The sequence below is a fragment of the Cervus canadensis genome, chromosome 25, assembly GCF_019320065.1.
Source record: "Cervus canadensis isolate Bull #8, Minnesota chromosome 25, ASM1932006v1, whole genome shotgun sequence".
Taxonomy (NCBI): domain Eukaryota; kingdom Metazoa; phylum Chordata; class Mammalia; order Artiodactyla; family Cervidae; genus Cervus; species Cervus canadensis.
Window position 1 is genome coordinate 9,215,919 of NC_057410.1, and position 24,881 is coordinate 9,240,799.

The 24,881-nt window shown below is 40.7% G+C and overlaps 1 non-coding gene across 1 annotated transcript; it reads left to right on the forward strand.

The window, feature by feature from the left end:
• The first annotated feature begins 3,545 nt into the window (after positions 1–3,545).
• Positions 3,546–3,638, forward strand: LOC122427861. Its single transcript, XR_006265563.1, has one exon. It is a non-coding gene; the product is annotated as a small nucleolar RNA SNORD116 (small nucleolar RNA).
• The last annotated feature ends 21,243 nt before the right edge of the window (positions 3,639–24,881 follow it).

Here is a 24,881-nt window from a genome sequence, read left to right on the forward strand (position 1 = left end):
CAGCCACACCACAGTACTGGGCACCCAAGCAGCTCCTACCACTCAAAACTTCTCAGCCTCCAGCCCTACGTCATCACTGCCTTGACCTTGAAGCCACTGCAATCAGAAATTGTCCTGATTAAGAAGGTTCCATGCTTATAGAAGGTTTCCCTCGTGGCTCAGATGGTAAAGAAGCTGCCTGCAAGTAGGAGACTCAAGTTTGATCCCTGGAGAAGGGAAGGACTACCCACTCCAGTATTCTTGTCTGCAGAATCCCATGGACAGAGCAGCCTGGCGGGCTACAGTCTATGGGGTCGCAAAGAGTCTGACATGACTGAATGACTGACACTTACTTACTTATTTTTGCTTATCAAGTCATGAATGCGGCAGATTCCAGAACCATTCTATGCCTGGTACAAACTTCACCAGCAAAAATTGATAAGCCTTTTTTTTTTTTCCTTCATAATACCTATGAAAGGCACCTCTGCTAGTGACTAAGCCTCTGCTGGCATTGCCAAGAAAGACCAAACACTTCCACGGCATGCTTGGCAACGGAAATAGCAAACGCAACACGAGGACGCTGGGTTTGCAGAGCCGAAAATACCTGGAACTCCAGCTGAAGTGGGTGGGAAAATAGAGTCTTTCGCTTTCCAGCACTGTTATATAGCAATGGCTTTCACTGTGGGGATCAGGACTCATTGTCAGTGAATCATCAAAGCACTGAAAAAAGTAAAATAGAGCAGAATAACATTTCCAGAGGGCATCAACCTAGGGTAATTTCTGTTTTGTGCCTCACACACGTATGTATGGATTGCAAAGTAAAATATTTTCTCACTAGGGGTTGAGTAAAAAAAAAGTTTGAAAGCCACTCCACTGAAAGGGGAATGGAATAGATGTCAAGTGCCAAGCGATCATATCCCCCACAACTCCTGCAACCGAACATGGAGTGATGCATGTGTTCAAGAATGAGACCCTTTGACAAGCCTTGTTGGCTACTATAATCTAACAATTCACTTTGGAGCATCTTAGTGTCTGGATAACCCTTTCAGCCTGCACCCCTTTCCAAGACATCATCCATGAGTCCCAGAGTGATCTTTCTGAACACAAATCTCATTATTTCACTCTATTTTAAAGCATTCAGTCGCTTCCTCTGACTTACAGAAGTTATCTTCAAACTTAAGGTGCTTGTTAAAATACAGATTCCCAGATTTTCCTCAGGGATTCTAATTTAAATAACTTGAGGATGGGGTCCAGGAATCTGCACTCATAGTGGGAACCCCTGGTGAATAAAATCCAGGCTCCTTAGCACGACCAAAAAAATGTGGCTCTGTACCAAGCTGGCCCCACCTCAGTTTTTCCTGCCCCGCCACCAGTCCCCCTTCCCTTGCAGACCATCCCCTCCCCAGACAGTGAACCACTTCTATGACCTTTGTACTTCATGCTTTTATACCCTACATTATCACATGCTGTTTCTTCCAACTGGAATGTTCTACTTACTCCCGTTCTTGTCAAATATTTCCCAAGCTCCTATTCACCTTAAAGGATCAATATTACCTCTCTAGGAAACCTTCTCATATATGTGAATACAGTTTATGTTCCTTGGGTATTCCACGTATTTTATGCCTGCGTGCGTACGCAGTTGCTCAGTCATCTCTGACTCTTTTGTGACCCCATGGACTGTAACCCACCAGGATCCTTTGTCCATGGGATTTTTCTGGCAAGAATACTGGAGTGGGCTGTCATTTCCTCCTCCAGGGGATCTTCCCAACCCAGAGACTGAACCCACGTCTCCTGCATTTGCAGACAGATTCTTTATCATTGAGCCACAAGGGAATAATACTAAGTATTATTTTCTATTATAATCACATTGAATTGTAATTATTTGTTGACGTTATTTTCCTATGAAAACCAGGAACTTATTAGATATAAGCACTGTGTCTTATGGTTTGGGGCTTTTTGTTGTTTATATCCACAGCCTGGCACCATGTCAAAGTACTATCGATACCCATTCAATACAATGAATGGGTGATATATTGATTGGTAGTTGGATGGAGAGATTGCTCAATGAACAGAACTGCTTCTTCAAGGTAGGTGTGGTTTCTCTTTTGATATTGGTTTTCAACAGAGATTAGAACTGTTACTGCTGGAATATCTGATCTTCTGTCGGGGTAGCTGATGCCTTTGGAAAACCAAATGAGTTACATGTTAAGAACAGGTTCTGTGGATTTAGCATGAGTCACCCATAGGGGTCAAGGCTGGTGGGTGAAATTTCAATTAAAAATTAAATATTGCTGCAGTCTCAAAATATTTTCCCACAAAATGCTGACCATTTACAAGTGGGAAAATGGTGAATTTCATGTTTCCTGAGAAGATGCTGGGAAAGATTGAAGGCAGGAGAAGGGGATGACAGAGGATGAGATGGTTGGATGGCATCACCAACTCGATGGACATGAGTTTGAGCAAGTTCCAGGAGTTGGTGATGGAGAGGGAAGCCTGGCGTGTTGCAGTCCATGGGGTGGCAAAGAGTCAGACATGACTGAGTGACTGAACTGAACTGAGAAGTCTCAATAAAACATAATATCATATCATTTTCCTGCAAAGAAAACATGATCTGATTCTGGACGTGGGACAAACTATGGTAGAGAAATACATACAGACTGAAAAGATGGAAAGACTTAAAAAAAAAAAAAAAACTATTCCAGACTGAGTGATATTGGAAGTCTATGACAATTAAATGATCTTGGTATGGCTACCAGACCATAAAAAAAGAGACATTACTGGTACAGTTGGAAAAACTTAAGAGTGTTCTATGAACTGGATGGTTGTATTAATTGTTTTGTATTGATAGTATTGTATTGTATTGATATTGCTTTTTGAGCTTGGTTGTACTTTGGTTGTGTAGAAGACTGTGTTTGTTTTGGAAAGATAGAAACTGGGGGAAGTGAGAGTGATGAATCATCAACTCTGCAGTTACTGCTTAAATGGTTTAAAAAAGAATAATGATAAAATTATATATATATATATATATGTAAAGAGAGAGGTAGAATAAAGGTGACAAAATATTAATAATTTGGAACGCTAAGTAAAGAGAATGTGCGAGTTCTCTATACATGTCTTGAAATTTTTCTGTATGTTTGAAGTAATTTAAAAATAAATATCATTGACTTTATTTGTGACCAAGATGGAATAACACGGATCAAATTTACCTTCTTGCCTTAAACAACTGCCAAGGCAGCTTGAATTTGTAGGACAAAGTACCTGGGTCAGAGGAGAACGATGCATACAGAAGAACTCTGAAGATGTGCAGAGGGTTCCTTTTGACCATTTAGCAGAGACTGATCGGCTTACGTATATGAGAAAGCTGTCCAAGATTGGAGAAAACATCAACAAAAAAATATTCAACACTCGGGCTCCCCTGGTAGCTCAGCCAATAAAGAATCTGCCTGCGATGCAGGAGACTCTGGTTTGATTCCTGGGTTGGGAAGATCCCCTGAAGAAGGGATAGGCTACCAACTCCAGTATTCTTGGGCTTCATTGGTGGCTCAGACAGTAAAGAATCCGCCTGCAGATCGATGACGACATCCTCTCATGCATTCCTTGGAAAATCTGAACAAAATGAGTGAGAACTCACTACCGTCTCCTCATTGAAACTGAGGTCCAGCACGTTGAGAAAAAAAAAAAGAATCTGCCTGCAATGCGGGAGACGGGTTCAATTCTTGGGTTGGGAAGATCCCCTGGAGGAGGGCCTGGCAACCCACTCCAGTATTCCTGCCAGGAGAATCCCATGGATAGGGCCTGGCGGGCTACAGTTGATGGGGTCACAAAGAGTCTGACATGATCGAGCAACCAAGCGCAGCATTCAGCACTCGCAAAGGACCAGCAATAGTGTCTGTCCCACCAGCCAGACCGTAAAATGTCGCAATTCATGAGGTGTTGGGTGTAGAGTATTTAGAAGAGTCTTGCCTCAGTACTAAGGGACACATTACCAAGATTAAATGCAGCGCTAGTCTAGGCTAACAAGTCTTAGAAAGCAAGGTCCAATAGGATCAAAATTTTTCCAAGAAACTCAACTGCATATCAGAACAAAGCTTAAGAATATTTATAGGTATACAGAAATAGTCAGGAGCCAGCAAGGCAAAATTCACAATGTCTGGCATCCAATAAAAGAATAACAGACTATCCTAAGAAGCAGAAAAATGTGACCTATAATAAGGAGAATAATCAATCAGTGAAAACCTACATAGAACTGAAACAGATATTAGAATCAGCAGAAACAGACATGAAAAGAATTATTTTAGCTATATTCTGAAAGCCCCCAAATAGAGATATAGAACGTATGAAAAACAAATACAAAAAATCAAATAACTCAAGCTAAAAGCAACAATGTCTAAGATTAAAAAAAATTCACTGGATGGAATTAATAGTAGATTAGACATAACAGATGAAAACACTAGTGAATTTGTAAACATAGCAATAGAAGCAATATGAGATGAAAAGCAAAACGAAAATGATGAGCGCCAGTAGCTTTGAGACAACTTTTAACATCCTAAAAGTTGTCAGTTGGGGACTGTAACCTGAGTCTCCAAATGAGAGGTTGGTGAGAGAAAAAATATATATTTGAAGAAATGACTGGAAAATTCCAAATTTGATGACGTCTGAAAACTACACATCTGAGAATGCCAATGAACTTCAAGCACAAGAAACATAAAGAAAACACACAACGGGGGAAGGCGTCGTTGTTCATTCACTCAGTGGTTTCCGACTCTTTACGACTCCATGCACTGCAGCAGGCCAGGCTTCCCTGGCCTTCACCATTTCCCAGGGAAAGGAAAGGGTGAGATGAATCAAGAAAGTAGCATTGAAGCATATACATTACCATACGGAAAATAGACAGCCAGTGGGAAATTGCTGTATTGATGCAGGGAGCTCAAATCTGGTGCTCTGTGACAACGTAGAGGGGTGGGATGGGGTGGGAGGTAGGAGGAAGGTACAAGAGGGAGGGGACATATGTATACCTGTGGCTGATTCATGTTGACGTATGGTAGAAACCAATATTGTAATTGTTTTGTATTGTAATTTGTTGTTGTATTGTACTGTACTGTTGTAATTTGTTACCAGTTGTATTGGTAACGATATTGTAAAGCAATTATCCTCCAACTAATAATAAATTTAAAAAGAAAACTATACCAAGACATATGGTAATCAAATTTCTCAAAAGCAATGATAAGTAGAAAAATCTTAAAAACAGCTCCAGAAAAACTACATGTTACACACAGAAGAACAAAAATAAGAAAGCTAGCAAATTATCTAACACATTACAAGCAAGATAACAATAGAGAAACATCTTCAAAATACTGAAGGAGAAATAACTATCATCCTAGAAGTCTATACCCAGTGAAATAAAGCCTTTTTTAAAGGGAACCGTCTTACACTATTGGTGAGAATGTATATTGGTGCAACCACTATGGAAAGCAGTATGGAGGTTCCTCAAAAAACAAAAGATCAAGTTGCGGTATGACCTAGGAATCCCACTCCTTGGCATATATCCAGATAAAAAATATATTTGAAAAGATACACGCACCTCTATGTTCATAGCAGCACTATTTACAAAGGCCAAGACATAGAACAACCTAAATGTCCGTCAACAGATGAATGGATAAAGACGATGTAGTATAATATATACACAATATACTACTCAGCCTTTACAAAGAGTGAAATAATGCTGTTTCCAGCAACATGAGTGGACCTAGAGATTATCATACTAAGCAAAGTAAGTCAGAAAGAGAAAGACAAATACCATATGATATCACTTACATGTGGAGTCCAAAACACGACACAAATGAACGTATCTATGAAACAAAAACAGACTCACAAATACAGAGAACAGACTTGTGACTGCCAAGAGGGAAGGATGATGGGGGAGGGGAGAAAAAGACTTTTTCAATCACACAAAAGCTGAAGGAATTTATCACCAGCAGCTCCTCAGTATAAGAAATGCTAAAGGAAGGTCTCCAAGCAGAAGGAAAATGTTACCAGATGAAAATTTGGATTTACTAAAAAGAATGAAGAGAACCATACATGGAAACTCTAAGAAAATATATGATTTATTTTTTATTATTAAATTCCTGAAAAATATTTTATTATTTAAACAAAAATTACAGTAATGTGCTATGGGGTTTATGGCATACGTATAAGTAAAATGGATAAAAACAATATCATAAAGGCCACAAAGGCAGAAATGGAAGCATAGTACAAATATGGATGATATGGGAATTTTTCCAACAACTCTATGTCAATAACATCAACAACATAGATGAAACAGATAAATTCCTTGAACGAAACAAATTATCAGAGTTCACAAAGGAAGAAATACACAGCTTGCTTAGCATTATATATATTTAAAAAGTTGAATTTGTAGCTAAAAATCTTCTTGTAAAGAACATTCCAGATTTAAATGGCATCACTAATTAACTCCACCAAATATTTAGGGAATAAATGATACTAATTCTACACAAACTCTTCCTGGAATAGCTACCCATCTTATTCTGTGAGCCCACTATTACCTTAATACCAAAACCAAACAAAGACATTAATGAAATAAGAAAACTATAGGTGAGGATTCCATATGAACATACATACAAAAATTTGAAACCAAATTTTAGAAAATCAAATCCAAGCATACATGAAAGGCATGGTACATTATGATCAAGTGAGGTTCATTCCAAGAATGCAAGTCTGGCTTACGATTAAAAATCAATTGGTATAACTCATCATATTAACACACTGAAAAAAAAAAACAACCCATATCATCTGAATTTATGCAGAGATAACATTTGACAAAATCCAGCATCCATTCCCGATGAAAACTTTTAGCAAACTAGGACTAGAGAGAACTTCTGCTCACTCTGATAAACGGCATCTAAGACAAACCTACAGCCAGTATATAATACTGAATGATGAAAGACTAAATGTTTTCTCCCTAAGTTCAGAAGAATAAAAAGATGTGCCTTCTCACACTCCTATTCAAAACTGTACTAGAGGTTTAGACAGGGCATTAAGGCAACAAAAAAAAGCATCTATTTTGGAAAGGGAAAAGTAAAATTATTTCCATTTTAGAATGTATGATCGTCTATGTAGAAAATCTGATAAAATATGCAAAAACACTTGGAACTTCAAATTTAGTAAGTTTGAAGGATAAAAGATCAAGATCAAAATCAGTTGCATTTCTATATTTCTCTATTAACAACTGGAAATAGAAATTTAAAAATATTATGTGGAATAGCACTAAATATGTAAAATTCTTAGGGATAAATATGACAAAAAATTGGCAAGGCTTGTACACTAAAACCTACAAAATATTTCTGAGGGAAATAAACTTTGACCTAAACAATTGGAGAGATATAACTTATTCATAGGTGTTAAAGGTTCAATATTATTAAGATGATGATTCTCCCTAAATTTATCTGTGGATTCAATGCAATACCAATAAAAATCTTAGCAAGCTTTTTTCCTATTGATAGAAACTAGAAAACCAATGCTAAAATTCATACAGGATTGCAAAAAACATTGAAAGCTCAAAACATCTTTGAAAAAGAATGTCAGAGGGTTTATACTACCTTATTATAAAGACTTCCTGTAAAGACTTTATATAGACTTATTGTACAGTAATGAAGACACTCGCATTTTTGTACACATAGACAAATAGGTCAATGAAACAGATCAGAGAATGCAGAAATAGATCCAAATATATAACACCTGATGGATATATGGACAAAACACATGTGGACAAGTAATATCCAATATAGGTGTGAAGGCAATTCAGTGAAGGAAAACGTCTTTTCAGCAAATGATGCTGGAAACAAAAACTTGGATCCATACCTAGAACCATATGAAAACCATGCCTAGAACCATATGAAAACATGATTCTCAAATTAATTAACTTAAAGATCATAGATTTAAATGTAAGCCTAAAACTATAAAAGTATAAAACATAGGCAAAGATATTTTAGGTAGATGCAACATCACATACATAACCTATAAAGGAAAAAAAAATGGTAGTGATGAATCATGAAAAATTTCAGTGTTAAAAATGTGCTGCATACTCAGCTCTATCAGTAAGTATTAAAAGTGTTGGACAAAAAAATCCATCCAGGAAAGTGTCCTGCCCAGGAGGGGCATTTCTTCCTGCTGAAACTGCCCTGGTTCATGTCCTTTTTGAGTCCTGGTTTACAAGTTTCTTTAGTCCACTGAGCATCCCCAAACCTTTCCATTAAATTCACTTCTCTACTCAGAATCTCGTTCTGTTCATTACAACCAAAAAGCTTGAACTGATATGTCTCATTAAATCAGATATTCGAATTTTTCTGTTTCCCTAGTTAGAGCAAAAGGTCTATCTCTAGATTTCAGTTGAATGAATGTAATAACAAAATCTAGATGAAATGATCATGGTTTCCTCTTATGAGACTCAAATTCTTTGGGGATTACATTAGGGGTATATATTGCAATTTACTACATCCAGGCTATAATAATGGGAATAATTTGGTGGGGCCTGGGGCAGGGGGGTTCTGGCTCTATGAGGTTTTATGTATCCCCAGTGCCAATCACAGTGCCTAGCACATTCTAGGCATAAAGTCAAAGAGCGCATTCACTTTATCTTTCCAGCAGCACTGCTGCCGTGAGGGTGTTGCACTCTGAAGGCTAAATTCTTCGTTGAAAAACACTATGATGTGTTAGTTTGCTGTTGAGCTTTTGTTCCTCCGTATCACCCACAAATCATTACCCTCACCTTGCATTCATGTTAAGGAAATTAAAGTTCTATTGCATAAACTGCCAACCACACTGCCCTGGACTGTCTTTTATGACCGAACTCTTGGTTTTACTTTCACATGAAAAAAGTAACTGAGGTTCCCAAATGCCAGACGATTTGAACTAGTACAGCAGTTTTGGCAATTTCTTTTAAAGAAGCATGAACAACATATGCCTTAAAGATTCCAAGCATCTGCTGAAAGCATTTACACTTTGCATCCTTGATCTGTGAGCAGACTGTAGAATAATCCTCTGCCACCTGAGTAGGGGTGGTGTGCCTGGACGATCTGCAGATATTATAGCGTTTGCATTTCTTGCCCTTAGCAGATGCTCTACTGCATGTGATAGAGAGCATTTCTGTGAGAAGCGGACTCTTTAATGTCTAATACATGTGACCATGTACTCTCACTGTTTTTTGTGAGACCATTACAAATATCAAATCCCATTCAATTAATGGGTGCATTTTGCTTCAGGCCAAATGAGATATTCCCGTGACATTCCATCCAAGAAGCCCCTAAGCTGCAGTGTTCAGATGGCAGTAAGCTTTTAATGCAATATAAATTGCATCCTTCCAATCAGACTTTTGATTTTCTTTTGTGGGGTTGATAGCTCTGAATAAAGATGATTTTCAGGTAGTAGATTCACTGCTGATAATCCCATGAGTTCATCAAAGAAAGTAGCAGGCCAGGCTCCTTTGTCCATGGGGTTCGCCAAACAAGAATACTGAAGTGCGTTGCCATTCCATTCTCCAGGGGATCTTCCCTATCCAGGGATCGAACCTGGGTCTCCTGCATTGCAGGCAGATTCTTTACCATCTGAGCCACCAGGTAAGCCAGAATAATCTCCTGAGTTCATCAAAGAATCTAGTCTTATGTGAAGCTGAGCACTTCTTACTGCGATAAATGTTGGAATCCCAGAAATGATCAGAAAAGCAGTAGACATATATTGAAGGGGAAGCAATTTTTGTTTCATGATAATTTAAAGTCCTCCTCTGGTCATAGACATCTCAGAAACCAGGATAAATGATAACAAGCTTGTTCATATGTCTCCAAACTGTCATTTAAAAAATGCACAGGTTCCAAGGTTTGATTGAAAGTATTTTTAATGAGTGGAATATTAAAATATTCACTGAAGCATACCAACCATTCTGGACATTGGATTTATGTTGTCTGTCTTCTAGTTGTACTTAAGAGGACATTTGTGTCCTCAGAAAAGATATTTAACATCTGCAAGTATTATAGATAGAACTTGACTTCTTCAAAACTCCTCTGATTCCCTCCATCTTCCCCATAGCCTAAATTTACTGCATCCTGCAAGGTCAGGAAGACAACTGGACCAAGTTTTCCCTCCTTTCTTCCAACCCCACCTTCATCGGCCACTATATTTTTTGGCATGTATAACAATAATAGTTCTTTATTTACCAAGTGAATTTTTAAGCCATCAACATATAGAAGCTGCTCTTCTGAACTTCCTATGGTAGCAGTTCTTTAGAATTGCAACAACAAAAAAAGGCCATCTGTTGTCTCAGCTATCTGTGGAGTTGGAGTGAAGGCTTAACTTAATGCTCTTCAGCAGAGCAATAGGAAAACATCCATCACCCAGTGACAGGTTAGCTCGTCTGCCCCAACAAACGGATGTCTGCAATTGCACACATTAAGGAAACAGAGTTGATCACCCTAAGGATACAACAAAATCTCAGAACTTCAAGAAACTAAGGACTAACTGCAAAGAGGCCAGATTCTTGCAGAACGCAAAGACTATTTCCTAATTGTATAACTGGTGCATTCCACATTCACATGCAGCTCTCTGGCTTTGGTATTACTGACTGAGTGGTTGCTCAGGGGTCCTTGATGTGTCAGGCCTTTCCATTGCTGAAGCAGATTTAGTAAAATGACTCTGATTGCTTGCCCTGAGGGGAGGCAAGCTGGCTTTGCCTGTCCACATGGAATCCCTGGGAGAGAGGGGAAAGGCAGTCCCCATGACAGAACGTACGCAGGCAGGATTTCCGGGCAGCAGGTTAGTTTGCGGCACTTTCCTCTGATCTCTGACACTCATACTGCCTCTCCTCTTCTCACTTGCCCAGAAATTAGAAGTCTTCATAGTGGATCTTCTTTAATTTCCCATCATTGAACCTAGAAACCTAATTTTTCCCTCTCTCTCTTTTAATAATTCAATTTATTTATTATTTTTTAAAATGTATATATTTTTAATTGAAGGATAATTGCTCTACAATATTGTGCTGGCTTCTGCCAAACATCAATATGAATCAGCCCTAGGTATACTTATGTGCCCTCTTTCTTGACCCTCCCTCCCACCTGCCTCCCCATCTCACTCTTCTAGGTTGTCACAGAGCCCTGGTTTGAGTTGCCTGAGCAAATTCCCATTGGCTATCTGTTTTACATATGGTAATGTATATGTAGAAACCTGTTTTTATTCACTCTCATTCTTTCCACCTTATAAAAAATAAGCACTGCCGAACTTCCCTGGTGGTCTAATGGATAAAAAAGTCTGCCTGTCAATGCAGGCGACACCGGTTGGACCCCTGATCCGGGAGGACTCCACATGCTGCAACTAAGCCCATGTGCCACGACCACGGAGTCCACGCCCTAGAACCCAGGAAGCGTAACAAGAGCAACCACCACAATGAGAAGCCCATGCACTGCACCTAGAGAAACCCTGGCTCAGCAACGAAGCAGACAAAAAATAAATTAAAAAAAAAAAAGCACTACCAATATTTATTAAGCATTTATCACGTACCAGGAAGTGTCTTGAGTACTTTCCTAGTATAAACTCAATTAATGCTCAAGCAGCTGCATGAGACAGGCAACTGTATGATCAACAAAATGTTGATGAAGCCACTCAAGGGCAGAGTCCAAGCAGCTTGCTCAGTCACACAGCTGGGCGGTCGCAGAGCCAGGCTTCAAGCAAAAGTATGGTGACCGCAGCCCCCATCTTATCTACCACGCTGTCCACAATGAGGAAACCCACCCACTGTTGATTCACACTTCTCCCTGTGTGCTCATGTCATCCTTCTGGAAAGATGATTGACTGTTCACACTATGCCAGGTCATAGGCTAGGTTCTGGGGATAGCATGGTACACAAAAACAGGCAGCAAAGAAATAGACACACTAATTCATATGCAATGCATGACAATGAGAAAAAGGAATGCAAAACTAGGAGCATATATAATAAAAGGATCTTGACCTAATTGAGGGGATCAGAGGGGGCATCCCAGAAGAAGGGATCTTTACGCTGGACAATGGAGGGTGGATAGGCGTTATCTTGGGGAAGAGGAGCAACAGCAGTCATTACAAAGGAAAAGAGATGTCAAAGATGAGACCACCAGCTCATGGTTGGCTCATCTGAAGGCTAGTCTCTTACTATTTTTGGACAAGGAATGTGTAAGCAATTTCCTGATGTATTCCTTTGACTGGAAGTCATTTTGTTATACAGTATTTTATATATTTTGGAAATTTTAATATTTTAATGAATATGTAAAAATGCATACAATAAACATATGCATATACATATACGAATATATATATGTATACACATGCATGCAGGTCTATGTGTGTGCGTATGTGTGTATCTCCATCCAAAAGCAGGGAACCAGAAAGCCAACCCTGAGATATTAAGAAATGTCATGGTAGAGAGCTATGAACTAGGAGCCAGAAGATCATGATTTAGTACTGGGCTCAGCCATTAGCAATCTGGGTGACCTGGTCTTTGGTTTCTTGTCTGTAAGACAGATATACTCACCTTGGTTTAGTCCCCACAGTTGTGGCAAGGATTCAGTGATAATAACCTACAGAGGGGAACAAGCTTTGAAAACATTGCTATGTTTTAGCTAGGAGCTTTGGAAAACGCTAGTTTAGTGGAGATTCCAGGGAAGTTTGCTTCAGTTTCTTCTGCATTATTTGATTTCTTGTTGCAAAAAGAAAACATGTTAGTGCTTTGTGAACCAGGATTTCGGAGCCCTAGACCTCCTTAACAAGCACACATTCCCGAGGGCATATGGTACATACTCCCCTTTTAACAACTTCACATTTCACTTTAATGCTCAAAATGAATGCCACCCTGAGACTGGTGTTGGCTGAGCATCCCATGCTGGTCTTCGTTCATTTTGCGTCAGTGATTAACGCAGCTGAAATTGGTTGGAAAAGGGGGAGAAGGCTGTTCTGCTTGATAAAAATAAAATACATCCTTTCAATAAAGAGAGGGAATGAACAGAAAGCGATCAACTTGGGAGCGGGAGGGTGGTCTTAGACTGCAGAAGGGAATTTAAAGTGGCGTTGGATGCCATTGGCTTCCACATCTACATGTGACATACTGAATTGTGTGACTTGGATACACACACACACATACGCACGCACACACACATGCATACACATACACACATATGCTTATGTCTCCGTATAGATATCTTTGCATGAATAGGTAAATATGTGTAAATATATTCATAACGTACACCTTATAGAGTTCGGTGGGCTCTGAACTATACCAGTGTATAGCTTTATACTTTAAGATGATCTTTCTGTTATTTTAAGAAATCAAAACTTTTATCTAGTCAAATTTACTTCTATTGTTTTAAGATAGGAGTTTTAGTTGTAAGCAGCCAACAGAAAGCCATTCCAGGAGAAGAATTTATTCAAAGGCTTTAGACTGGCTCCTGGCTTTGCCAGATAACTTAGAGTACATGATTCTCAACTCCACAGCCAGAAACAGTGCCCAGAATCAAACCATGGGACTGCTCCAGGCAGGATGGCGCAGGGATGTGCGACCCCCAGACTCTGCAGCTGAGAACTGGACGCTGCCTCTGGCCTTCCCACCCCCTGCCAGCCCAGCGCCTTGGTTCCCCTGCAGCTACTGCCGCTGCCAGAGTCTTCCTCACCATCCAAGCTCCCTGCCTCGTGAATTCCAGATTCTCCATCTGTGACGGATGTGTCTGATTGCAGAAGCCTGGGTCCCACGTTTGGGGCCTCACTGTAGAGAAATTTGAGGAGCAATGACTAGACAGCATTCTCAGTTTCTCTGCTGCTTCATAACATGGCCTCCCACCAAGAATCTTAAAAGGGGGAAGTTTGCCAGGATGGGTAAGGAGTTTAAATACTTGCCGGGCAACCAAAAAGAATGACAAATGTCCACGGTGACAGAGCAGTGCTAACAGCTGCCAACTCCAAATTCAGAAGGTTGAGCCTGGCTTCCTTCCCTAAGAAACCCTTTGAGAGAAAGAATCATCAAAATGAATTCTTGGTCTCGGGAACAGTTGCAATCTCTCAGGAACATCCTGTAACGTAACAACAGTAAGTCAGGAATACACTTGAGTAAGGGGTCTGACTTCTGATTTTTGAGAGTACATACATAGATAAATGCCTTAGAATTTCAACTCTAAAATTTGCTGTTTCAGTAAAAAAAAAAAAAAAGTATTCCTCACACATGAAGACCATTCAAACTTTAGAATCTTATAGATTTAGCTGCTTATGAGAATTTATAAACTCCAGGAGATAGTGAAGGACAGGGAAGCCTGGTGTGCTGCAGTCCATGGGGTTGCAAAGAGTTAGTCAAAACTTAGTGACTGAACAACAACACCTCTAATGATAGAATGATAATAATTACACTTATAAATTGGGCTTCCCAGGCAGGTAAAGAACCCACCTGCTAAGGCAGAAGACATAAGAGACATAGGCTCGATCCCTGAGTCAGAAAGATCCCCTGGAGGAGGGCGTGGCTGCCCACTCCAGTATCCTTGCCTGGAGAGTCCCCATGGACAGGGGAGCCTAGGTGGCTACAATCCATTGGGTCGCACAGAGTTGGACCCAACTGAAGCAACTTAGCATGCACAGTTATAAATAAATATTTGTATTATATATTTAAATTCTTACTGCCTTAAAAATGATTATAAATGATATATTTAATTCAGAAACTGAAGTTGTTTCTTTGAACACTGTTGTTGTTCTCTCGATAGGTCATGTCTAACTCTTCGTGACCCCATGGACTGCAGCACACCAGGTCTCCCTGTCAAAGAAAAAAATTCTTTGAACATTAAATAAAGCTATATTCAGAGTTTCAAAAAAGAAAAGGAGAAAGCAATACAGTATAGCTATTTCCATGACAGTTTAAACATAGAAACCCAAATAAAGGAGAACCACTGATATAAAGCATGTGATACATTTTATATGAACTATCAAAACATCTCTTGCTTTTTTTTTTTCAAAAAAACACAATATTTCAGAAATGACCCATCTACTGTCTCCAGGAGGAGGTGATTTTTATCCAAAGGCCATTTGGTTTCCTCAAGTTCATGAACTGAGCATTTCTGATGGGCTGAGGAACTTCCCGCCTTCCAGTGTTCTAAGAGGGTGACAGACTCCTTTGGTGAGCTGTAAAAAGCTCCTAGTCCTCCCGTGAAGTTGGCTATTCCATAGGTCAAGAGAGGAAGGCCTATCACCTCTGGAATCATCATGTCTTAGACCGGGGGTCCCTAACTCCCAGGGTCACAGATGCTATCAGTTCATGGCCTGTTAGGAACTGGGCCACACAGCAGGAGGTGAGTGGCCAGTTGGTGAACTAGTGAAGCTTCATCTGTATTTACAGCTGCTCCCCATCACTACTATTACTGCCTGAGCTTCGCCTCCTGTCAGATCAGTGGTGGCATTAGATTCTCATAGGAGCATGAACCCTAACCCTAAAGTCAAGGTTGGAATATCCTGAGATTGTCACAACATAGAAATATTTGTTTCTATTCTAACTTTATTTTTATTTTGCAATAATAAATGTAATGCATAACTACAATAAATCTAATGCGCTTGAATCCTCCTGAAACCTTTCCCCATGGAAAAACTGTCCTCCACACAACTGGTCCCTGGTGCCAAAAAGGTTGGGGACTGCCGTCTTAGACCATCTGTAGTAGTTGCTCACTATTCTTAAGGAAAAAAAGTTGGGGAGGGGGGCGGCTTCTATTCACAGCTTCTATGAAAGTAGTAGTTATGCTCTAACCACCCAGAGCCCCCTTCTCGACACTGGTGAGGAAGTATGGTTGGGTGAGGGGTCTTGGTGAAACGAACCTCTGTGAAGGCCCAGCTCGGGCGTACCCACCGTGTCCTCGTGCCAAGGCCTTCCCAGAAGGAGTCTTTAGAGGATTTAAGTCTCAGAGTGTGGAAAGCTGGTTGGGAGCCAGCACACCTTCTCCAGAGGCAGAGAAACAAGGGGGCGCAGTATCAAACAGCCTTTCTTTCTTTACCCAGTCTCCATTCAACCTTTGGAAAAAAATTTTAATATCAGTTTTAACATCCCACAATTGCAGAGCGACCACCTGTCACCTCTCGCCACAGATCAACAACCGCGGTTCCCCCAGCGTCTCTGGCAGAAGGTCTTGCTTGCAGAGGAAGCAATTCAGCGGACCTTTGGAAGGCAGCCGAGCAGCAGCAGGAGGCCTATTAAATCCACAATTTTAGACTCTCGGGGTGGGCATTTTCTCGTGGCGTATTAAGTAACACACCTACTCAAGTTACCGTGTGAGCTCCGTGGACAGCTGCCCTTTCAGTGAGAAGCAAAGGCTTGCCCTGCACTCTGCCCAACCCACCCCACCCCCTAAGTTCAAGCACAGACTCTTGAGAGAGGAATGTATGGGAAAAGAACAGAGAAAATGAAAGAAAATCTGAATGAAGATTCCACCCACCAGGACTTCCCCACTAATGGAGAACTCCCAGAGCTCAGGGTTCACCCCAAAGTCACAATGAAAGAAAGACTGCATTGACCCTAAGTCAAGATGGAGGCAGCCAGGAAGATCCAGTCAAAATGAAAATGGCCGCTATCTTCCAATTCCTCCTGGAAGTAATGCCTGAGGCAGGATGGAAAATAGTGGTTCGGTGGAGAGATTTTGGAGTCAGAAATCCATGGATCCACATTCCTTAAAGAATTGGCGTGACCTTGCACACGTCTTGATTAATTTCTCCAAGCTTCATTTTTCTCTTTCATGATGAAAATTATACAGTGTCACCTCATAAGGTTGTTGTGGGAAATAAATGAGATAGTAAATGTAAAACAGGTGATACCTACTAAGCACACACTTTATGGATCAGCTATTTTAATGTTTTCACAACTAATGCTAGACTGTCGTGGTTAAGACCGTCTTTCCTCTGCTTGGTGAATGAGCTATCTTTTCCTTTAAGGTAGGGTCACGTTCTATTCACATTTACTATTTTATTTCATAACACGTTTCTATTTAATGAAAAACTTAAAAAGAAAATGTTCACTCTGTGCCTCTTGCTTTGTGAGGTAAATGCTTCCCTCATAAACTTCCTGAGATGAATTCTGAAGGATTTAAATAGAAGACTTCTCTGTGAGAGGGAAAATATAGCACCCAAAGAGGGAACCTGAGAAGGAAGGCAAGTAAAGAGAAGGAAAATGTGTGGAAATACCATTTACAGGAAGACCCCTTTCCCTCCTGTCTAGACTGAGTAATATAACATTGACCAATACAGGGTGTCACAGAAATGCTAATGCATAATGGAAGTGATGATCGGGCTTGAAGAGGGTTTACCTCGGCTTTTATTGTGCATGCCCTTCGCAGCAGAGTCCAACTTTCTGCGGTGAGGTTGAAGGGCATGAAATATAGATTGTCAGGCCTTCGGGGATTCTGAGGAATGAGAGGTACTTAATAAGGATAAAATTCATCCTGAGCTTACTACCTTGCCCTCTTCCATCTCAGTCTCTTGTATCATGAAGTAAGTTTGGCAAGAAAGTAGAAGAGAGAGAGAGAGTCATTTTAAATGATGGAGCAGGAAGTCTGTTCCTGGGCAATTTTTGGCAAGTTTGAGGATAAACAAGGAGTGAGACAATGAGCCTAGCTCAGCAATTCTCTGACTTTCTCATTCCCTACCCCTTCTGAGAGCCCATTTGGTCTCTCCTATTAAGGAGAGAGCTAAAGGAATAGGTTTCCTTTGTTTTACCTCAGAAAGAAAATATGCTACGAGAGGCAAGAACAGAATTTAAGAGGACACTGGAGGTGAAAATGAAGGAGGGTGAGTCCAAAGGAAAGGGGGCTTTTGGCAGATGTGTGATTTGGGGGAGAAAAAAAAAACAGGAATAGAGTGATAATGTGGAAGGAAAAGAATCAACTAATATACTTTACATCAAATTTCTGTTCAGAATTTGACAGCTCTGATTTCTCTAAACCTTTTGGAATTTCCCCACAGCCTTTCAACATATCGTGCTTCCCGGCTTGAAAACATTTGACAAAAGGGCTATGAATGAACAATAGAAAAACTCCATGCTCCAAATCTGAGATCAGAAAAGACTTTATTGCTGACATTTCTCACTTTAAAAAAGAAACCCCTTTTTTCATAGGCAACACTAACCAATGAGAACAAATTTATACTTTAAAAATTTTTCTCATGAAAATCCTATTCCAGTGCATACTCAGATCTATGGCAGAACATGCAAGCACGTGAAATATCTCCAACCACCAATTTGGAATTCTATGCAAATCTTAGAATCACAAACATCTAGACTGGGGAGGCACCATATAGGTGAACTCATCCAGAGTCCATCTGCTGTAGGAACCTGTATAACATCCCTATTGGATGCTAACTGAGCCTCTGCTTAATCTTCTACACACGGGGAACTCAATAATTCCCAAGGCAGATCATCCCTTTGTGAAAAGCTATCATGTCAGAAGATTATTTATTGAGTCAAATCTATCCCCCTCCCTTCACCCCAATGTTTATCAATTGGATCTAGTTCTGTCCTTTAAAACTTAACATCATAACTCTAAAATTAATAACGCATCTACAAAATTGCCCTTACGATATGTGTAGACAGCTCTCATTTCCCCCACTAGTTTTCTCTCTTCCAGGTAAAAAGACAGCTCCTCTTTCTGCACCCATTCCTCAGTTGATATAATTTCCAGACAATTCTCCATCTCCATAACCCTTTCTTCCCTCACTTTTCCCCCCTCTCTCTTTTAAAGGGCAAGCTTTCCTAGAAAAGCAAACACAGCGTTCTTTTCTAAGATCTGATTGGGCTTAACTATTCCCTACACATTATGGCATGTGATAGTGGACTATAAAATGTTTTATTGCTTTGCATTTGAATAGAGGATGACTGCATTTGTTAAGCAAGCTCTTTCCAAACAAGTCATAATAAAAACTTTATAGCATCCCACTTCATCACATAACTTTTTAATGCTTCTCCTTTTGTTTGGTTTTGGTTCTGGTTTTCAGCCCTTCTTCACTTTTTTCTCCCTCCTTGATGTATCAGAGTTATTCTGGAAATTCCCATGGAGAGTTTCAAGTTGGAAACCTGGTCCTAAAACGTCTTTTCCTTGAGACCCTCTCCTGGGTTTGGACTGTGAATCAGACTGTGTGGAAATAATGATGCCATCCGTGTGGTAGGGCCCAATGCAGTGCATATGGGCAGTATAAAATCAGTTTATATATGGTTTGAAACTGTATCCCAGGGTTTGGAAAATGCAGAAGTTTATGTGATGGATATCGTGACCACACATGAGGTGTTGTGGAGATACATATGTATCTTAAAATATACATAGCTACAAGAATATACATATCTGTATATACGTATAATGGAAAGCTTTAAACTATCAAAGCCTTCAGGCAAATATTTTGCAGCTATCTAATAGCGGGTATTTATAACTTAACCTCTTGACTTCAGAAGTTGAGATTTGGCACTACAAACACCAAGTAAATACCAGCCATGATTAGTGTAGGAAATTCATGCTATTGGCACCAGATAATGAAGGTGGCCTTACTTTAAACATGTGTTCAAACGTGTAAAAAGAGTACTAATATTTTTAAAGCACCAAGACTGATTTTGAGATGCCTCTCTCCGGGATTCTGATTTTAAACACTTATTTTTGGACTTACTGAAAAAAAAAAAAAGTGTCTATGAAAAGAGTAGGATAAGTTAAAAGATGTAATGAATCCTTTTCCTCTTCATCACCCACACCCCCTCTCTGAAATATTATCAGTGTTTGTGGCTATGCTGGAAATCAGAAGATAAGCCAGTTAGTTTAGCTTCAGTTCGAGAGAAGGACTCTGTAACGACTTGGAGGTATCAAATCAAGAACAGTTGGAATAGCAAGCCTGATTAAAGACAGCTAACATCATTTCAGGAAGGGAAGTAGTGGAGAACTAATTTGTTGAAATTCTTTGAGGAAATCACTGCCCCTGTGAGCTGGCTGGGGGGGAGGGAGGAGGTTAGAGACTGAGTTTTTCAGAAAGTGCTCTACAGAATTCTCCACTGTTGGTGAAAATGTTTAAGGTCTGAAGTCATGGAAGTGTAGGACAATTGGCATATTGGACTAAAAACTGGCAAAAGGGGAGGAAAGAAAGGGTAACTATGAAGAGAAATGTGTCAGCCTTGAAAACAGTATCATAAGAAAGATCAGAAGAGAAGCTGTATTTGGCAGATGGACAGGGCTTTCCCAGGATGCCAAAGATGTCCCTCTAGAAGTTTATATAAAAAGGAGTTAGGGTGGGGTAGGGGGTGGGAACTCCAGAAAGAACTGGGCCACAAGCAGACAGTCTTTTTTCTGGGGATTTTACCTCCACTTGGAAGGGCTCTGTATTATCATGTTCTGATTGTCAGTCTGAGCTACGTAGCACACTTCTTTCTTTCTTTCTTCCCCTCCCCCCCCTTTTTTTTGAGACTCCAAAACAAATACACTAAGCAGTTCTCCTTGATTTAAAACTTACCATAGCAGGAGCCCAGAGCAATCGAGATATATTCTAAGAGGAAACTACCTTTTCCCCTTTCTGAAGTTGTTTAAAGACGTTAGAGAATTAATAAAACAACATTTTATACTATACTTTCAGTAATTTAATATTCCATTGCCTAGACAGCCACAATTCTGTTTGAGGATAATAAGGCCCCTTCCACTCCATCCACTTCCAAACTTTCCCCTGATTTGGCTGTTTCTCTGCTTGTTAGTGTCTTTGGCAGGGTCTAGAAAGCAAGACCAAGGTTGATCAAAATTAATTTGTTTCCAGGCCCTGTATACTTTCTACAAGACAAGGTGAAACTCTAGGGGGAAAGTTGTCAACCTTCCTTTGAGTGTTTTGCTTTGCAGGATTACAGAAAAAAAACAACAAAAAAAACCTCTGTACACATGTATGCCCCCAATAATCCCCTTCACCATTTCTGGATAAACAGGTTTTCCCAGAGGAAGACAACCTATTAGATCTCTGTTTTTACTTACATTAATACATTGGAGGCAGGGGGATATCAGAAAGGTAAATTTTGATGAAGAATCTGGGGGGAATGTTTTCTAGGAACCAGGGCCTCAGGAGGATGAGAAGTAACAGTATGGTGTGTGTGTATGCTCAGTTGTATTCGACTATTTGTGATCCCATGGATCATAGCCCGCCAGGCTCCTCTGGCCTTGGGATTTTCCTGGCAAGAATACTGGAGTGGGTTGTCATTTCCTCCTCCAGGGGATCTTCCCAACCCATGGATCAAACCGGCATCTCTTGTGTCTCCTGCATTGGCGAGTGGATTCTTTACCACTGGGCCACCTGGGAAGCCCGACAATACTGTAAGTCCCCTACATATGAAGGAGTTCTGTTCTGATAGAGCTTTCATTAAGTCCAATTTGTCCCTAAGTCCAATAAAGTTAGCCTAGGTAGCCAACTAACGCAATTGGCTACACAGTACTGTATTGTAATAGGTTGATAGCACTTTTCATACAAATAATACATGCAAAACAAACACAAAAAATAAAGCAAGCATTTTTAATCTTATAGTACAGCACCTTGAAAAGTACAGTAGGACAGTACAACAGCTGGATTTCAGGGATCGGCATTGAGGGAACAGGCAAGAAGAGTTACTGCCCACAGGACGGAGAGGAGGTGGGAGATGACAGAGCTGAAGGATCATCAGCAGTAGGAGATGGGGGAAGCTGCAAAGTCACTCACGCCTGATGTTGATGGAAAGCATGTTCCATCTTTGAAAGCTCGCCACTTGAAGGTCCTTACGTAGGGCAATGTAATGAGGAAAGTGGTGAATGCCAGACAGTGGAAACAGGTTGCTTGGGGTGACTGCAGAGAGCCCAGCCCCAAGGAAGGGTGCCCACATTTGGAACACTGGGCTGGCCAAACCATCCCATCTGCTGTCTGGATTAGGCCCTGGGGCCACTATTGTGGGATCTCTGGATTAGAGCAAAAGTTTCCAAACTTTTGAAGATGACGACCACTTTGCAATGTAGAAAAAAGTGAAGTCTAGCAATGTAGAATCTTCTCATCTAGTGATTAAGAAGATTCACAAAACATTTTGACATATTATCATAGTATGTAAAAATGAGTTTTGTGATACCTGCCGCATTTGCTGCTGTGAATATGAAATTGAGCGTGAAGCAGCCTCTCCCATCATCTCGTGGGCTAGGTGACCAAGTCAAGAGGTGATGACCAAAGACCCGGTTTACTAATAGAAGAGACATGAGCACAAGTGCTATGGGGGTCACATAGGAAGGCATCCAACCCAATTTTGGAAGACTTCCCCAAAGATGTGGCAACTCAGCCGAGACTAATGTATTTGTGGCATATGTCCAGATTTTTGCAAATGTGGGGGTATTTTAAGGAAAAGAGAACAGCATGTGCAAAGGTTCTGAGGTGAGAGAACAGGTTTCCCTGCAGGAAATGAGTAGATCAGTGCAGCTAGAATAGAGTGAGGAGAGAGAGAAAGTGATGAGAGTTAAATCCAGAAAGGAATGCAAAGGACGGTCACCGGGCAATCTACATGTGTTATTCATACAGTGTCTTTACTTGGCTTTAAATTAAGAGGAAAAAAAAAATGACTGTATAAATCTTACGGTCTCTAGCAAGAACTGCAAGGCTCATTCAGGTTGGAGGCTCACACTTTGGGAACCAAATATATAACAAGAGCAACAGTGGGATCCAAGATCTTCGATTGCCAAGGCTGCCTTAACAAAGCACCACAAATTGAGTGGCTTAAACCCAGAGATGTACTGTCTTACAGTTCAGTCTGAATCAAGGTATCAGCAGGGTTGATTCCTTATGAGCCCTGTGAAGCAGAGATCTGCCTGGCTTGTTGCCAACTGTCTTCTTATTTACATGGTATTCTCACTCTATACAGATCTGTCTTCAAATGTCCCCTTTTTATAAGGACACTAGTCATATTGGATTTGGGCTCAAGCTAAAGACCCTATCTTCAAAATAAGGCCACATTCTGAGGTACTAGGTGTTAGGATTTCATCATATGAATTCAATCATAGGGCTTCCCGGGTGGTTCAGTAGTAGAGAATCCACCTACCAAGGCAGGAGACGTGGTTTGACACCTGGGTCGGGAAGATCCCCTGGAGTAGCAAATGGCAACCCACTCCGGTATTCTTGCCTGGAAAATCCCATGGACAGAGGAGCCTGGTGGGCTACAGTTCATGGGGTCGCAAAGAATCAGACACGACTTAGCAAGTAAACAACATTCAACTCATAACACTCAAGTTAGATTACTCAAAGTGAGTTGGGGGACCCAGAGAATTTGGCGATTTGTGAGAGGTTCCAGGGTACCTGAAGGGGAAGGAGGATGGAGCCACAGCCAGGAAGAGGAGGGGAGGGGAAGGGGTTGCAAAGACCAGACTTGGCTCTTTCCCCACACTTGCCTCCAACTGGCCCAGCTCCATGATTCCTGACAAGCTGGCTGCACCAAACCACAGGGAGTAATAATCACTGCGTTTCACAGATAAGCAGAAGGTTGAAGTCACTTCCTTTCTCTTTCTTTGCACCATCTAACAACCATCTTGCTAACAAAGAAGATCGTCTCCAAATGAATGCTTCCCTTTTGTCGTGGGGGAGGCTAATCCAAAGTTAATTTTGACCTTGGCTCTTTGATGAGAGTCACCTAATCAGAGTATTTCTCAGGAGAGATGTGTCCATCCGATCCTCACCTCCAACAGCAAAGAGTCTCTGTCCTTAGGGCTCGGAGTAACTCGTGCTGTCCAAATTATGCAGGGTCAAAAAGACCACTTAGAAATAGCTACTCATTCATTCAGTTTGGACACAAACAAATCAAATGAAACCAAGAAGGCAGATCTCAGGTCTACATGTGAAGCTCCTCAAGAGAGAGCAGTTAATGAAAACCAAACTATTTGAGGTGAATTTTGATACCATTTTTAAAGCCTTGTTTAGGTAGAGAAGAATCAAAGTTTATGTATGCCTCATGGGCAGCATCTCATTGTCTTGAAGAATTCTTTGGAAAATGTCAATTGATTTAAAACCTCCTATTATTCTTATTTAATTTCTAGATGTGCTCTGATGTTTTTGGAAAATAAGCCCTCATAATTAACATCCCCAGCAGTGTCCAACCAGTAGAGATTCTGGGATTGTAAGTGTAATTTCTCCTTATTTTCAGGATCTGCTCAATTTCTCTTTTTTTCCCTTCAAATAAGAGGCGAGACTTCATTGTACCAGGGGAGCTAGAAGAACGCAAGATTTAAAAAAATAAAGACATGGCAACTTTCTGAAAAGCAAGTAAGGTGGAATAGGTTTTCCTTCCCTTTCCTGGCAACCCCCCTCTGAAGGTAAGATGAGAGAGGAGGCACTTTGGAAATGTAACTCAAAGCTGAGAAGGACCCATCTATCCTTTTAGAATGTGGAGGTAAAGGAGAAATGCTAACTGGAAGCTAATTTTCTCAGTGAAAAAGGTGTCAGAAAGGATTTGTGCCCCTCCTCCTGTTCTTCAGCAAAACCTAAAGTCCATTTCTACCTCTCCACCCAGAAGTGAATTTGGAGCTATCTGGGTATGACTATCCATGGTCATACGAGCAACCATCTGAGAGACCAGGTCTCAGGAGCCCTTTCTAATACTCAAAGGCACAGCCGGGTGGTGTTTCCCTGAAAGCCAAGACTAATGTTCTCCACTTAAGGAGAAAGCAAAGGGGCAAGCAGAATAATCCCGAGGAGTCCCTCCTAAGTCTCCAATGCTGTGAACCCTGGATGTATTTGAGACAGAATGTTTAAATTTGAACCGAAGGACAGACTGAACAGTTTTCAGGATTCTTGGCTTGCAGACTGGATGTTGACTGTGGGACAGCTTTTCTGCTGTTTGTCAGAGGAGCCTGGCAGGC